The sequence below is a fragment of the Rhinolophus sinicus genome, chromosome 2 (genome assembly GCF_057876585.1).
Source record: "Rhinolophus sinicus isolate RSI-liver-muscle chromosome 2, RSI-T2T, whole genome shotgun sequence".
NCBI classification, from domain to species: Eukaryota; Metazoa; Chordata; class Mammalia; order Chiroptera; family Rhinolophidae; genus Rhinolophus; species Rhinolophus sinicus.
Genome location: NC_142502.1, coordinates 70,205,362 through 70,218,333, shown reverse-complemented (window position 1 = coordinate 70,218,333; position 12,972 = coordinate 70,205,362). Strand labels below are relative to the sequence as shown.

At 35.0% G+C, this 12,972-nt stretch overlaps 1 protein-coding gene across 2 annotated transcripts in view; it reads left to right on the top strand.

Moving 5' to 3' along the window:
• MEI4 (meiotic double-stranded break formation protein 4) overlaps positions 1–12,972 on the top strand; it is a 188,416-nt gene that overhangs the window by 72,259 nt on the left and 103,185 nt on the right. The gene's annotated exons all lie outside the window — the stretch shown is intronic.

Genomic DNA, 12,972 nt, shown 5'->3' with positions numbered 1-12,972 from the left:
GACATAATGGAGTGTTTCTTTTTTGTATTACTTTCTATCTTCCCCACAATCTGATCCTTTGGGAAACTCCAAATGCCTTCACATTTTAACCCTTTTTAACTGACTACTGAAAATACCACAGAGGAGACTAAAAGGTCTATCTAATGTATTAACTATTATTTCTCTTTAGGAAAAAAGATTGTCAGAGTTTGTTTCTTTTGATATATCATTGTCAAGCATTTGTCCTCAGTGCCATTATCTAATAATCAGAGTTTTTGTACAGTATACACTTTACCTAAATTTTCAAATCTCTGAAAAAATTTGAACTAATTACCTAATTTGTTGCACATACATCTGTTCTTTCCTTCTCTCTTAAGGTGTGATTTGATCAGTGTATTATGGAAAAACTTTACAATTAAGCTTTTGGAATTTGTGAAAGACACTGAATTTGATGTCTGGGAAACCATTTTTTTCTACTTGATATGGTCAACCAGGAATTAAATACCAGATTTTTCATAGAAGCTTTTGAGATTTGTATTTTGTTTATTAACCATCAATAAATACCTCAGCTACTTAATATTCCTTAATCTTTTTTTGCATATTTTTGCTTCTTTTAAAGCTACTTTAAACAGGTTTCATGTAACGTGGAACCTTTTAGATGCGGGCATTTATATTCCTTATCAATTACCAGATGATGCAAATAGTTTTTCAGTCTAGTCTTTCTCTTTCTTAATGATTGGTCTATTCAAGAGTAGCCTTGAAAATTGTATGGAAATAAAGGAGTGCATAGAAGAAGCTTGTGATGGTACTCATGGGTCGGAAGTGTATCTTCTATAACACTTTTCATGTTGCAAGCTACTGGTGAATAGTTGGTCAGCAGTGGAAGAATAAGTAAGTGAATGGCTTTGGTCCTTTCTTGGATAGGTGATTGATGCATTTAGAGAAAGTAGAATTATAAAGTAGTATACTTCATTTACAATTAGGATGATGATTCATAATTTGTAATGATAGTCTCCCTAGGGATTTGTTTTTCTCCTCAGCGAAAGCAACTTAGACAAAATCATTCAAATTTGTGTCATTGTTGTCACCATCACCATTATTACCAACATTATCATCTCCCAGATATGTTCACAAAGCTTCTTTGTTAGAAACATTGAGTAACGATTGCTCTTTATAAATGCTTTTCTGTCTTTTTTAGTTTTTCTTAAGTAATAAGTAAAGTCTCGAGAAAGAATATATTCTGATATGAATATAGAATAGGTCATATTATTGCATTTTTATTGATACTACTCTTGATTGATTAAAACAAAATACCATAGTTTAGAGGGGAAAAAACCTGCTTGTTTGGAAAAACTTGTTTCCACAGATTGGAAATATTTAATTAAATGTATTGCTTAAAAACTTGAACCCTGCTATTGATTTCATTAAAGTGATTTTATGTTTGTGCAATGTGATAGGAAAAGATGCGGTATGACTACTCTGGTATTCTGATGGAGAGATTTCATGTATTTATAATTCACAAATAGCCAGGTTTTAAATAAAATATAAATCTTCAACATGTTCTCAATACATTTAGTAGTAAAATCATTCTGACCTAACTTCATTTTTCTTTAATAATCAATAAGAACTTTGTATCTTTCAAAACCTTGAGGTCATCATTGTGAATATCAGTTATGACAAGGCTGAATGTATTCAGGATAGGAAGACTGAAGTGAAATATCCTGCAATTGTTTTAAATAATTCCCTGATATTAGCTTGGTTGAAATTATGGATAGTTTAGGGGAGATATATGATTTGTGATTTTCAGATTTGGATAAATCCTATTTATCTTTGTGCTATTTTAGGAACTTTATATATTTATTCTTCCATGTTTTCAGTTACCTATAGTCAACCAAGGTCCAAAATAAATGGAAAACTCTAGAATAAACAGTTCATAAGTTTTAAATAGGGCACTGTTTTGAATAACATGATGAAATCTTACCCCATTCAAGATGGAAATCATCTCTGTCCATCATCCACGCTGTGTATGCTACTCACCTGTTAGTACCTCAGTAGCCATCTGAGTATCAGATTGATTGTTGTGGTATCACGGTGTTTGTGTTCAAGTAACCCTTACAGTATCCTAATGCTATGTTACAATTCTTACATCATACACCTCATTTCATCTCATCACATACCCATTGCATCATCTCTCTTCACCACAAGAAGGCTGAGTATAGTTCAGTAAGATGTTTTAAGATAGAGAGATGACATTCACATAACTTTTTTACAGTATATTGTAATAATTGTTCTTTTATTATTAGTGATTGTTGTTAATCTCTCACTGTGCTTAATTTGTAAATTAAACTTTATCATAGGTATGTATAGGAAAAAACATAGTATATATAGGGTTTGCAACTACCCACGGTTTCAGGCATCCACTGGGGCTCTTGGAACAAATCCCCTATGGATAAGTGGGGCCTCCTATATTATATTTTAAGATAACCATTAGGTGGGATTAGATGTTATAATCTACAATGACATACTTTACATATAAGAAGATATGTTTCTTGAAACCAGGTGGCTTAACAGAGGCCTACACTAGGCCTGCTCTAGGGGACCCGGGAAGCAGTCCTGACTGGTTTGGACCTAACCGTCCTCTACTTGCAGGCCCCGTATGGCACCTTCCTCCCCTGCCTGTGTACTTGCCTGGGGTCAGGAGTGTTTACCTTTGAGGTGTCTGGTGCCCTTTGTTTGACTGACAGTCTGACCTTTTCTACATTTCCAGACCTCAAAATGTGTTGATTTATATGATTACAAGAAGCATGAGCTAATGTAGCATTGTACTGCCACCTATTTCTTTACAGGCCAGGCTGCTATCATAGAAGTGTAACACTACAATGCTTACGCTTCTATTTGCATTTTGCAGTGCTATCTTTGTCTTAAATTTTCACTTGTTTTAATATATGGGGGTGATTACATTAAGTTAAATATAAAAAATCCATAGTTCGCATTGTACTTTTAGGTTGTTAGCATAGGTTGCTAAATCTTAGAGATATAATAGTGAGTTACTTAGAAAATATTCTCTTCATATTTCTTATTTTTTAAAAAAAACTATAAAACAAATCTTGGACATATTCGTTGTGAAATAGAAAACAACAACATTTGAGTGTCAACTAGACATAAAATTAGAATATTTTGTATGTATGATAAACAGAGTAATGGTCCCCGAAAGATGTTCACACCCTGTTGCCTGGATTTGTGAATATGTTACATTACATGACCAGTACTCACAAGGATCCTTGCAAGTGAAAGGAGACAGGAAGAGTCAGTGTCAGAATGAGAAATTTGCTTTAAGATGGAGGAAGGGCAAAGAGCCAAGAAATGCAGGTTGGAAGAGCAAAGAAATTGATTCTTCTCTGGAGCCTCCACCTCCACAGGAAACTTAGGCCTGCCAACACTTTCTTTCTAGCCCAGTGAGACCCACTTCAGACTTCTGACCTCTAGAACTATAATTAAATAAATTTGTGTTGTTGAATCCACTAAGTTTGTGGTAGCTTGATACAGCAGCAACAGGAAATAATACAGTGTGTTTACCATTTATACTGTTTTCACATCCATTAACTTATTATACATTTTATATAATAACTGTGATATAGGCATGGTTGCCATTCTTATTTCCAATTAATAGATGAGAAAAATGAGGCTCAGAGAGAGTTGCCCACAGCCATAAAGCTAGTTAGTAACACTGTGAACACTACCGTGTTTCCCCAAAAAGAAGACCTAGCCGGACAATCAGTTTTAATGCATCTTTTGGAACAAAAATTAATATAAGACCCGATCTTATTTTACTATAAGACCAGGTATAATATAATATAATAATATAATATATAATATAATAAATATTGAGTATAATACAATATAATATAATATAATATAATATAATATAATATAATATAATATAATATAATATAATACTGGATCTTATATTAATTTTAGCTCCAAAAGACCCAGTAGAGCTGATAGTCAGGGTAGGTCTTATTTTCAGGGAAACACGGTAGCACCTAGTATTAGAGTTGAATGTGGCTATGCTTTCCCTCTTTATTCTCTCTCCTCACAATCCTCAAATTTAGTAAAACTGACCCAGATTATAGGATATATGCAGCTGTCATTTATATAATCCCCATTCCCTACCATATGCTTATTCCTTCCTGTCTAGATTCCTGCAGTAGCCCACTGTCAGATTCCTAACTCGTGTGATTCTCCTGATATATCAACCTCACCATTGTAAAAGTGATCTTTAAAAAATGTTGCGAATCCTTCTGTGCATCCTCATGAATTTATAAGAAAGAACACATTCTTCACCATAACCCATAATGTTGTTCCCTACCTGGCCCCTATCCAGCCTCTTTGGCATTCTCTTTCTCCATTTCCTCCCAAGCTCTTCACCCCAGTCAGACAAATTATCCGTAGTTTTCCCTGTACTTTCTATTCTATCCCTCCCCTCTGTGTCTTATTACTGTCAATTCCTTGGCTTAGAAGACCCTTCTTCCATCTGGCTAATTCTACCTGTTCGTACAAACTGAGCTCTTGGATTAGCTCCTCAAAGAAACCTTCCCTCCTACCCTACTTCAGTCTTCCTTTCCTTCGCTAATTAAATATCCCTCACATAAATTCATCATAGTACACATCATACTGTACAGTAGCTAGTGACTTATTTTTATCCTCCATTAGAATTCAGAGTCTTCATGGCCATATGCCATGCGTTACTTAGTTTATATCCTCAGTGCTCAACACGGGGCCTGGTGGTGGGTTTGGGCATCTCGTTATAACCTGGTGATGGTAGAAGTTCAGGCTCTACACTTGGCCTTTGCTTGTGTGGCTGGGGTGGGCCACAGTTTTTCTCTGTGGCATTTGGCAGCATTAGGGAGGTGATTGTTTTACGGTTTTCCATTTTGCTAGGCTGCCTTTTAAATGTCCTTTGGATAGAGGGAGCAGGCTTTGTTATTGTTGTTTATTTTTAATTTTGTCCATCTCTGTTGGCATTTCTGGGTTATTGGCTTTTTTAGCTCCAAATATGAGGCAAAAGGAAAACTGGGAAACTCACCACTTTGTCCTTCCTTTGGTCAAAGGTCCATAGCCCTCCCACTTGTCAATCTTATTAGGTTTGCGTTATATGTAATGCCCAGGGTTTTTATTTGTACTTAGTGAGAGGAATAGAGATACATATTCCTGGAAGTGGTAACCTCTGCATGTATTTTTTAAAGTCAAATAACAATCCATACTTATAATAAAGAGCTAGCCCTGCTGCACCCAGACCCTTAGTAACACCCTTCCGAGACCACTACCACCAAATCTTTATTCCTGTTCTGCCAACATTTACATATGTGTCTTTAAATAGAAAGCTTACACTGCTATTTCTCAGGTTATTTATTTTATCTGTTCGCTTTGTATCATGGAAGATAAAAATTTATGTGGTATATAGATGACCTCCTTGACCTACTCTCCAAACATAGTTTTTATTATAATGTTTTGGTTAAACCAGCATTACATACTTATAATATGAAACTTTTTAGCACTGAGACATAATATACAATGACTTCATTTCCTTTTTCTACGACTTTTAATTTTTTTTCTAAAGATTAATTTTTTTTATTTGCTTAGTATTCTATGTACCTATAATTGACCCTTTGATAGTGTTGTAAATATCCTCCCAGTATGGCCAAACAAATTAATTCATTTATCATTTCCTTTTTTTTTTTAAAGACATGCCTTCTGGAACTCTCCATCCTCCTGTTCTAATCTGGACTGGTGTTCCCTGTGGCTGCTGCTCAGCTTTACTCCAGGGACTTTTTTCTTTTCATCACCACCCTGGGAATTCCCTCTGCTGTTTTCTTGTGCATAGTCCCTGGGTCTCATATATTTATTTTCTTTGTTTACAACTTCATTTTGGTGATGCATATTCTTTACGATCTCAGTAAGAATGGGTTCATAGGATATGCAATTTTAAAATATTTGTTTGCTTAAAATATTTTATTTTAACTTCAAACTTTATTGATGGATTGGTATAGATTTCCAGGTAGGAAATCATTTTTCCATAAACATTAAGACATTTTTCTACTAACTTCTGTAATTGCAGTGTTTCTAATTCTGATTTTAATTCCTTGAATGTGATCTATTCCCTACCCTGGAGTACCCCCAGAGCATTTAGGATCTCTCTCCTTCCCATTGCTTTGTAAGTACAGGATGGTGTACCTCAATGCGGGTCTTTTAAAATCCCTGTTCATGAGTCATTGGTGGGTCTTTGAATCTGGGATTTCATCCAATTCTGAAAAAAAATTTATTATTTTTTTCTCATATACTTCTGCCTTCTATCTTCTCTGTTCCCTTTTTCTAGACTACCTCTTAGTCTGATCGTCTAAATTACTTATCGTTTTTTCTTGTATTGTTTATTCTTTTTATTCTTGTTTTTCCTGGCAGATTTTCTTAATGTCTTTTTCTAGCCATTCTATCGACATTTTTATTTCTGCTGAAATATTTTGAGTTTCTATGAGTTCTTATTGCTTTGATTGTACCTTTTTATAGCTCCCCATTCTTGTTTTCTATGCAATAAGATATAAAATGTTTATGTTTCCTTTGTTCGCTGCATTACCTCTATTTTTTTCTGGTCTTGATTTGCCCATTTCAATTGATCATAGTTTTTCATTTATTTGAGGCTCACCAGTGCCTTGAACTAGTCTGGAAAGACAGATAAGATTTAAGATGGTCACCTGACAGATAACTTGTGGGAGGGTGCTGGGGGAGGGCATGCAAACTGCTTCAACAGAGACAATGAAGCAGGAAGAAGTAGGGAGAGCCCTGGAATTGCCACAGGTTTTGGGGGTTTGGTTGGGAAGGAATAGAGCTTGGCAAGGAATGAACCTAATGTAATGGATATGGGCCAGGTAATGAAGATTCTTGTATGTTTTGTTAAATACTTGAGTTTCTTCTGCAGGCCGAAAGTCATAAGGTATACAATTTAAAATTGCATGCACAATTTTGTGAGTGGGAGTATGTGCTCTTTTTTCTAGGAAAGTGCTCATAGAATCATGCGATTTTGAAAGGATACTAGAGCACCAAGAGTGAATCGCATCTGGTAAATCACTGTGACTGATTGGCACACCCTTCCCAAATAAATATCTTCTTCTCATCCAAATTCTACCCACGTTTCAAAACATGGTTCAAATCTCACTTCACTAATAAATTCTTTCTTATCAATTTGATCCTGAAATAGGCTCCTCTTCTGAATTTCTGTAGCGATGATTGCCAACATAATTCACTTTTCAATTTGCCATATGCTATCTTCTTTCAGCTTATCTAGTATGGCTCAGATTTTAAATATATATATATATATATTTGGGCTTTTCAAATGTTTTTATCACAGAGATTAATAGCTTAAGTTAGAATTCTAGAATTTTTATTTACTAGAGGTGATATTGGACAAGTTAACTAACCTCAAGTTCCACATCTATAAAATGGCGATCATAAATATGACCATTACATAACTTACAGGGTTGTTGCGAATTGTCAGTGCTTAGCAAATGCAGATGAAGTGCTTAGCATATTTGGTATCATATATGTCCTTAATAAATGTTTCTTCTTGTTACTCTTCTTCTTGAGGAAGGGGCCACATCCTGTTTTCTCCACTATTCCTGCTATGATGCTGAGCTCATAAGAAGAACAAAATGAAGTATTTTTTTGAATTGAAAACAAGACAGTGGAAATAAACACGTTATACTTCATATGCCCCCATACATTTAAACAGCATCTTCTGACTTTTGATCAAGTTGTTGTGTATAGAACATTCCTCAGCAGGAGTTTTGTCTTATTGACATTGTAATGGCGTTCCTGAAGCGCCGCCATGTACCAGGTAGCTGGATATCTCCTTATGATCCTTCCACAGCCACAGCTTCCCACTGACTGATGAGCTTACTAGTCATCATGGATTTTTTTCCTTTCTATTTTAATTACAGAAAATCCACTGTAAATTAAATATTTCAATGTCATGGTTTCACTTACTCTTTGCACTGATCCTTTCCTGTATTGCTGTGTGGTGTTGCATCTCTGATCTAGGATCTTGTAGTTGGTGATTCCCTCCTCGACTGTCACTTTTGCTTAGATCACCAATGATGTGGCTGTGAGGCAATGTCTGGATAAATCTGAAAATATGGTTCCTGAAATGAGATGTCTTTTTTTCACCAATGTGTGTACCTCTTAGTTGTATCTTAAAGCTCATTCATGCCATAATTATGTCAACCAGTAAAACATATTAACGTTTAAATTTAATTCTATTTAGGTAGCACCATCTGTTACATATTCCTCTGTTGTGAGTTAGGACATAATAATGAGATAGGTTTTTGCTCCTGTACTGACTTTCCTAAAAGCCTTATCCCCTGCTGTGTTTGTTTTTGTCATAGGTGTTCATCAGTTTCTGAAAGTTTGCCACAGGATTTTTTTTTTTAACTTTGTTTTTTATTAAAGTATAGTTTACATACAATATCATATTAGTTTCAGGTGTGCAACACAGGGATTCTACATTTATGTACCTTACGATGTGATCATAAGTGTAGCAGCCATCTGTCACCATATAAAGTTATTATGACATTATTGACTATTTTCCCTATGCTGTATATTACATCCCCGTGACTTTTTTATTTTAAGTGGAAGTTTGTTCCTCTTATTTGAACATAGGGGTGTATATGTCTTTTCAAATTAGTGTTTTCATATTCTTCAGATAAATACCCAGGAATGGATTTGCTGAGTCATATGGTAGTTTCTTCTTAACTTCTTGAAGAACCACTATACTGTTTGTCATAGCAGGTGCACCAATTTACAATTCCACTAACAATGTTCATGGTTCCCTTTTCTCCACATCCTCGCTAACACTGGTTGTTCATTTTTTCTTAATAACCATTCTAACAGGTGTGAGGTGATATCTCATTGTGGTTTTGATTTCATTTCCCTTATGGTTAGTGATGTTGAGCAACATTTCAGGTCTGTTGGCCATCTGTCTTCTTTGGAGAAATGTCGCTTCAGGTCTTTTGATCTTTTTTTAATGCATTTTTATTTGTTGATGTTGAGTTGTATGTGTTCTTTATATATTTTGGATATTAACTTTAATATATCATTTGTAAATATCTTCTCTCATTCAGTAGGCTATCTTTTTGTTTTGGTGAAGGTTTCCTTCACTGTGAAAAAGCTTTTTAGTTTGATTTAGTTTCATTTGTATATTTTTGCTTTTGTTGCCCTTGCCTGAGAAGACATAACCCAAAAAAATATTGCCAAGACTCATATCAAATAGATTACTACCTATGTTTTCTTCTAGAAGTTTCATGGTATCAGGTCTTACATTTAATTCTTCAATCCATTTTGAGCTTCTTTTTGGATATGGTATTAGAAAATAGTCCAGCTTTCCTTTCTGCATATATCTATCCAGTTTTCCAAACACCATTCATTGAAGAGACTATTTTTCCCCATTGTATATTCCTCCCTCCTTTGTCATATAATTAACTATATAATTAACTATATAATTACTTAGTTATTTTTCAAATGCCTATGATCCATCCACATCAGTGCAGTTAGATATCCCAAGAATTTTGTGTACTACTCTCCCTGTAGCACGTGAATGTTTACTCCTATATAACGTTAAAACCTTACTACTTAAAATATGGTCGAAGGACCTGCCATGTTGACATTATGTGGGAGCTTGTTAGAAATTCAGAATCTCAAACCCCATTCCATATCTACAGAATCTGATTCTGCATTTTAACAAGCTCCCCAGGTAATCTAGATGCACATTAAAGTTTGAGAAGCACTGCATTAAAAGACAAACTTTGATGCTAACTCCCCATGGATTAAGGCCTACATTTATTGAATTCTTGCTAAGTGTTTTTCATACCTCATTTTACTTAATCCTTAAAACAACCCAGGAAAGAGGTATTTTTATTATCCTTATTTTACAGATGGAGAAATGAGACATAAGGAAGTGAATAACTTTCCCATGAGCATAGTTAGGTAGAACCTGGATCTAACCTACACAGTCCAACTCAAGAAGCTCCACTCGTAAATGAGACAGTAGCTGTCTTCCCCAAACTATGGTTTCCCTACCCCCAGCTCCTAGGAGCCCGGTGCCTTGTGTTCACCAGCGTGGAGTCTATCATTTAAGCTCAGAGCATCTCTTTCTTCCCCATACCCTAACTGAAGACGTCTTTGAGAGGAATATTTATTATACTTTCTCTCTGTCCTGGTTACCGGAGGGTTTGTGAGCTACATGCATGGATTGCCTGCCTGTCGTGGGTCAGCCCCAAGGAGACCTAAGCGATTGGCGAAGATGCAGAATGGAGAGAGAGGGGGCAGTTTTATGACTGGTCTAAAATCTGGAATTTAGAATTCCCGTAGGAAATAAAAGTCAAACTATTGGTTAGGGTTAAGGGAAAGAGGAAAGATGAGGTGAGAGCCTGTGTCCCTTTTTGCACAGGCACCCTAAAACAGTGAAAGTAGATGAGTGTTTAGTATCAGCTTAAGACATCATGTGATTTTACTTTATGGAAAAGGATTTCCATCTCAGAAAAATTCTTCTTCATCTACTAAGGAGGTTAAAGCAGCTTTGAGTCATAAAATAAACTGTACATACTTAAAATACACAATTGGATAAATTCTACTCAGTTTTGTCTGAAATGCTTTTTACAGGAGGCAAACACCCTTATTCCACAAAACGCAAAACTGAAAGTATGTGGGAGCATTTACATCACTGTGATTGAGATTTTGGCCAAATGATACTAACTTTTTCATGTGTTTGTTTTGATGAGGAAAGAGGTCTAGCAGGGCGAAATCACAGGCTGCCTTCAAGGGACAGCGGGAGGATGCAACTGAGATTGGAATATGGGAAGTTTGGGGCCACTTCTCTAATTTTGCAGTTTTAGCATGTTTATAATCATTTGTAAGCAAAATGGTTGTTATATATAGCTGTGATTGAACTGGAAGCGTGGCCATTGCTCATACATACAATGCAAATAAAAGTAACAAATTAAATATGAGTTTTGAATGAATAACTTACTGAACATTTGTAAAATTGCTTATTACTTTCAATCAAAGGTCTAGCAACTTCAAATTTATAGTAGTCTACAGCTGACTAAGTATAGCACATGTAGTGCTACACTAAGCTACCGTTTATGTTGACTTTGTATCTCCTTAGGGCATTTACCTGAAATTTTGAAGGGATCATTAAATTTCTTTGTAAATCTGTTTTCTTAAATCTCCACCTTGTGTGTTGGTGTGTTGTCAACTGCAGCTATGTTTAGCCCCCTGCTCTTTCAAGGGAAACCATATGCAATGCATTTGTCTTGGAAACAAGAATTGCGCTTTCCTACAACGTTCCAGTGATCCCTGTCTGGAGGATGGGGATTTTTCCTCCTCCCTATTTCCTAGCAATAATAAAACACAATTAATCTAGGCTCATCTAAGAGAAGGAATTCAGTTGTACGAATCGAGGTACAGGTTAGCATATTAATATATGCTTAGTCTGTGATCAGTATATACCTAACGGTATATAAAAGAAGCAAATAGCAAAATATTTTAAAAATACACCTTCCTTTATGGTAAATACCTTGCTTTACTTTTCAGATGTGTTCAATTTTTTTTTCCCATGAGTCTTGAACCATGAAAAATATGACGGTGATCTCTCCATATGACTATATAACAATTCCAGATGCTAGGGAATATAGGAAATATAACAGTAATATGCATTCCATTCTTTCTTTGTAAATAATTAATACCAGAATCAACTGTGAAAGAACTCTTCATTTCCTTCACTGGAAATTTTACTTTGTATTGTGGAAGCAACTTATTTTAAAATATGAGATCAATTATTGTCCAAAGAAAAAGGTTTCTTTTATTGTAGCCATTTTCATGAATATTTCTGTTATTTTATGATAAGCAATTTTTCTTGAGAAAAAAGCATCAGATTGCACAAATAGATAGGGAATAAATGTTGCCAGTCTGACCTTTTTATTGCTTTAGAGTAAAATCAAATAATAAAATCAGAACACTTAAATACAAATACCGTACATGCAATATTTAAACCAAGATTTGTATATATAGTTACTTATAAATATATGTTTTGCTAATGTTTATTTAGTGTCAATCTTCTGATAGAAGATGAGTTCTTTAAAACTGAAACTTCCTTTTCATAGCAAACTTAAATAACTGAATTACGAGAAACCAAGTTGGACAGAGTTATAGAGGGCTTCAGTGTAGAATTTGTCTTCACATGATTTCTACTAACTGATGTGAAATTAAATGGTCCTTAAGCTATTTTATTTTTAAATGCATGCCTGAATCCCAACTAGACCCATTGAAATGGAATATTTGGCCATCTGATATTTTTACATCTGATATTTTTAAAAGTCTCACAGGCAATTCTTATGCTTAATATGATGGACAATCACTGAGCTAGAGGGGCAGGATATTAAAAAACAAAACACACACACACAACATTTAGTAACTGAAAGGACAATATTTTTTAAGATGATTTAGTGTGGATTGTGAAGTTTTAGGGTGCTGAAATGTGTACTCATCTCTCACTGGGATGTTTGTCTGTTGTCTAATTTAAGCTGTCAGTGAGGAGACATTGTGAGCTGAGCAGCCATGCTGATTTGGCCTAAAATGACACACTAGATCAGATGGATTTAATTGATATTTTTAGAGCATTTCACCCCAAAGCACCAGAATATACATTCTTTTCAAGTGCGTATGGAACCTTTTCCAAGATAGATCACACGTTATGAAGCCACAGAACAAGTCTCAATAGATTTAAGAAGAGTGAAATCATACCAAGTGTGTTCTCTGACTACAATGGTATGAAACTAGAAATCAATTACAAGAAAAGAACTGAAAAACACACGAACACCTGGAGGCTAAATAACATGTTACTGAATAATGAATGGGTCACCAGTGATATCAAAGAAGAAATCAAAA